The 4893-nt window shown below is 50.9% G+C and overlaps 1 protein-coding gene across 3 annotated transcripts in view; it reads right to left on the bottom strand.

Annotated features, from left to right (window-relative positions):
• LOC108444894 overlaps positions 1-4893 on the bottom strand; it is a 34881-nt gene that overhangs the window by 22264 nt on the left and 7724 nt on the right. The window contains exon 1 of one of the 3 annotated variants that reach the window (XM_017727089.1): positions 1562-2399. The exons of the other annotated variants lie outside the window; for them this stretch is intronic. The gene's annotated coding sequence lies outside the window, so the exon portion shown is untranslated. Of the gene's footprint in view, positions 1-1561; positions 2400-4893 lie in introns of those variants that run through there. 3 annotated transcript variants of the gene reach the window in all.

Genomic DNA, 4893 nt, shown 5'->3' with positions numbered 1-4893 from the left:
AACCGGAAAAGAGACTGTATAAGAAGGAACTGGAACTGGCGGAAGGCGCGGCAGTTGGTGGAGCGGAGACTCCCCTGCTGCCCAGCGCTGTATTTGCCTTTGCCTTGCTCGCTTGCTGTTAATCAATAAAATGGTAATTAGCAGATTGAGTCTCGGAATTTATTACAGGCAGGACGGCCCCTTCTCCAGCTCCATCCTTCCCACACCAGTGGGACCAGTGACACTGCACACAGCAGGGGCTCCCCTCCCTGTTTTCCTGGAGCCACGAGAAGGAAAATTCCTCCCTCTGGAGCACCAGGGGCCGGGGAGCATCGTGTGCCAAGCACTGCCCAGGGAAGCTGCCAGCAGAGGCTGCGGGCTGGGCTCAGGGAGTGCTGACTGGGAAGCTCCAAACAGCTCCAGCCCAAGGGACCGTTCTCCTGGTGCTCCGCAGCCCCCACGGAAGCGGGAGAAGCGTGCTGGACGTGCCCCCTGCCTGATTATCACCCACAACAGCTTGGAAACCCTGCTGGGATCGCACGGACCCAATCGGCCCAGCAAACAGCTCTAGTGCTTGTTGTTAACACGTCCCAGGCACGTGGAACTAAAGGTACAAGGCATTTGTTGCTCTCTCTCTTGTATTAAAAGCCGTTCTCAGACGAGCTGTTCCTCGCCACAAATTCATTACAACTCAGAGGCAAAGCCAAGTGAAAGCCTCACGTCTCCCTGGGGAAGCACGATCCATTTCCAACCCTTTTTTGTTCTTAATTTTGCTTTTCTGTGGACAGCCAGCCTTGGGGTGAAGCAGGCAGAGCAGAGCTGCAGGCTGTTCCCAAGCTGCTCAGACAGCCCGAGGTGAGGCTCCCTGCCCTCCAGTTTCCAGCGCAAAAAGAGGGAGAGTGGCAGCAGAGGTGGGAAGAATTACCACTGCTCCCACAAAAGATGGACAGTTGGTTCCCTGAAGCACGGAAAGCTCCAGCTCAAATACAATAATTAGCACGGGATGGGGATGGAGCCTCTTTCAGAGCAAGGAGTGATTACCAGGGAGGCCTGGCTGGAGAGGTTAATGGGAGTTTGTAATGAGGGGAGAGCTCGGGGAGGAGGCACAGAGAGCAATTGAATCAGCCCGGGGGTGGAGGGGTCACGGGCAGCTCCAGCAGGGCGGTGGAATACAAAGCACAGGCATTAAAATACCAACAAGGGAGGCAGCGGAGCCAGAACACAGGTGGGGAGTTAGTCACTGTGCTTCTCCAGACTGCTGGGTGCCACCAGCCCAAAACCTGCCCATTCCACTCACCTGGGAAACGCAGACACACAGAAATGCCCTGTCCATGTACTGGAAACACAGCGAGACCTCAAGCCCTGCAGAAGGGTGATGGGGTTACCCCAAAAAGCCCAGCCCTCCAGGGACGTGGTGGGCAGGGGGAGGCACACACGGTGCAGCCTCTGTGCCTGCAACACTAAAAAAACAAACCAAACCACGAAAAAACCCCACCAAAAGCAAACGCAACCCAAATCCAAACAAAGAAACAAACAAATCAGAGGAAAAAAAAAAAAAACCAAAGAGAAAGGAAATATTTACCACTTGAGAAAAATCAGAAATGCAGGAATTTCCAAGGCAAGCAGAGAAAAAGTGGCAGTGAGGGGAGGCGAGAAATAGATAAGGCTTGGCACAAAGGGAAGAGGGTGTTAAACTTTCCAAGGGAAGAGCAGAACAAAGGAGAAAGAGGGGAAAACCAGAGTCCCACTGAGGGGGAGGAGGAGGAGGGTGTCGTGCTCAGCTGTTCCAAACCCCAACAAGGTGAGTTAGTGCTGCCCTGAGATTGCGGGGCTCTGTCCGTCTGTCTGCTCACGCTTCCCAGGCACACAGCACCGCCAGGCGCCTGCAGGAACATGGATCCTGCTCGGGCCGAGCTGTCCTTGTCCTCCGCGTCAGCGGGACAGCGGAGAGATGAGAAATGACAGCGGGCAGAAGGTCTGAAACCGTGTCCAAACAAGGTCTGGCGGTGTTTGAATCCCTGTCAGGCAGCGCTGAGGGGTTTATGGGCCTCTTCTCCCAGTACAAACACCCAGGCAGACCCTATTTTCTCCTCTGTCTGCCCAGCAAAACTGACAAAAACTGCAATTAATACAGAGGAGGAGGGATCAGCCTTCATAATAAAAAGGTGAAGACACAACCTAACGAAGAAGTATCAGTCTGAGGGCGAGCACGGCGGAGGAGAGGGGATGCCACACCAGGGCGGGTGACACGGGTTATTCCAGGCTGGAAAGGGGAAATGAGGAGCCCCCCCTCAGCTGCAAAGGGACGCCGCTGCAATCCTGCTCCTGTGGGCGCTGCTGCTGAGCAAGAGCGAGCTCCCTGCTGGCAGCCGGGGCGTGGGCACCGCCGGAACTCGCACCTCCACCCAAATATTTCCCTGCATTTCGGTGCTTTCACGGGGAGCCAATTTGATTCCCTCCTAGTGCCACCAGCTGCCTCACACACAAAACCAGTTGGCTGTGAACTTCAAAGCGGAGCGCTGACTGTCACTGCAGCTTCATGCCAGGGTTCCTGCAGGAGAAAGTGGGGAAAGAGGTGGTGGGTTTTGGTCCCGGGATTTTGAGGGTTTTAAAGCCAAGAGCTCACAAATGCTGGGGCTCAGCTTCTACCCATTCCCTCCTTTGGTGTTCTCTAATAGCTTTTTATTCTTCTTACACTGTGCTGCCCAAAACTGCACCCAGTTTTTGCAGCAAGTAACAGCAGACAAGTGAATAAACCTGACAGGAAAGGCAGGGGGGAAAGTGCTTTCCAGTGCTTATGTCAGGCCACAGAACACCTAAAAACTATTCTTGCCTTAAACAAGTGCTGGGCAAGAGCAGCAGAGGTGGTGGCTGGACATGGAGCCCTCTCAGACCAGTTTAACAACATCCTGTCCCTCCCAGCCCTCCAGCAAGCCATTTAAATATTTTATCTCTTTCCTGCACTCAGGATTATGTATTAGGAGAAGGAAGGATCTGGAAAATTGTTTTCCTGTGTTCTTGTTAAGCTTCTCTCTCTCCAGCCCGATGCCCATATGGCCTGTTAATAATGCAGCACCATAATTTAACACAGTTTGCCTTCAGATAAATCCCAAAATAAGGACGGGCCGGGATAATGCTCCCTTAATAGGATGTGCATGGCCCAGGGGGAACCAACAAGCAAATCAAACCATGAATGTGGAAAGGTGGGGGAAAATACGTGCTATCTCAAGCACTTCAAAAATAATAATAATAATAATAATAATAATAATAATAATAATAATAATAATATGCAGTTGAGCTTACATCCCATAAGCTTGCATGAAAAAGGATTTGATCTTAATCTTCTCCAGCAGTTCCAGCGACTTCCAGTAAGGTGCAGTTTTAATTTGAATGATACAGGGAGTTTTTTGAAGAGGAAAGTTTGTGATTTTGATCTAATAGATTCCGGGAAGGGGTTTCCAGGCAGCTGATGGAAGAGGGAATGCAGGGCCAACAGGCTTTGGCACCCCAGGGCTCTCCACAGACCGTCACTGTCCCAAGGAGAGAACAAGAAAAAATGTGAGATTCCTGTGTTTCCAGGGACTGTCCCCTGGAGCACCACTTTTTACTGGGTTTTAGTTAATTTCTGCCTACAGCACCCGACCCAGCATAAATGCTCAAGCACCCAGAGGAGACAGAAATAGTTCTGCACCTCTGTGGTCTGTGAGTGGCAATACTGAATAAGCTCCATTCCTGCCAGCCTTGTAGGAAACCAGGAACCATCACTCACATCACATTTACCTCCCTCCAGTGGGGCCCCGCAGCTCCCGTGTCTCAGGGGTCCATAAAAGGTACCTGCTCTGCTGGGCCGTGGGGAGAGTACATTCCAGAGAGCTGCTCCAACACCTGGAGCTCTCTGCTGGAGCAGGAGCAGGGAACTGAAATGTTACTGCAGCTGTAAAGCCAATGCCTTTCCAAAAAAACTCCTTCCAAAGAGCACCGGTGGCCTGGAAAGAGATTAAAAAATACAAGGTTCAGATGGGCAGCATCAGTCTGAGTTCCTGTTCCAGGGAAAAAAGGCCTTCCCCCCCCTCTCATGGCAAGGGTAGGGAAACTTGCCTTCTTTTCCCCTTTTTTTGTGAATTAGACTCCAGGAGTGCCAGAGGAGGGATGGAGAGAGCCCAGGACAATCCTCACAGTAGCTCATAGGCAGGGCTCCGTGAGGCAGCAGCAAAGGAGCTGACTGCTGACATTATTGGTTCTAAATGCAAATTTATAGACATGCAGAGATATACCCCACATGTCTCTTCGCTAAGAATACACCTGCAAGCCACTGGCAGCAGCCCTGTTGGGCCCTCAGGAATCCCAGGAGCAGCTCCCATGCCCCTGGAACAGCCCAGCTGTGCCCTGCACTCCCTGATGCACCATTTGCTGTATCAATTACATGGCAACCTATGGCAAACCTACATTAGCCATCCACAGAGAGGCTTAGATTTTGGCTAAGGATTAACTTAAGAGTTTTTATGTGATGCAGGCAAATCTACTTTGGCTTTGCAAGACTCTAACATTCCCAGGTTCGAGGGAATTTAATGTACAAAAATCCGCTTTCCCCCACGCTTAGAGCGCGTACAAGAATATTATAAAGCATAATTCTTCATGATCTACTCAATGCTGGCGTGCCCCAGTTCCACCAGATCCTGGAGAGTCGAACTTCACAGTTCCATCCCTGCCAATGGTTATATTTATTGCTGTTTCCAACTTACCTAAAAAGGATTCTCCAAGGGTTTTGTTTATCTTTCAAAGTTTCTTCTAGGACAAGAAGTAGCAGCACAGATGACCAGAGAAGGATGTTGCCTGTGGGCTCCCACAAAGGATTTTCACCCCTGCTGACTCTTCAGATCTTACTTTTTATGGGAGATTTTACACTTCTGAACA

This window comes from Corvus brachyrhynchos, unplaced genomic scaffold, assembly GCF_000691975.1.
Source record: "Corvus brachyrhynchos isolate BGI_N302 unplaced genomic scaffold, ASM69197v1 scaffold412, whole genome shotgun sequence".
NCBI lineage: Eukaryota > Metazoa > Chordata > Aves > Passeriformes > Corvidae > Corvus > Corvus brachyrhynchos.
The sequence above is the reverse complement of the archived record's forward strand: the minus strand, read 5'-3'. Positions and strand labels throughout refer to the sequence as shown.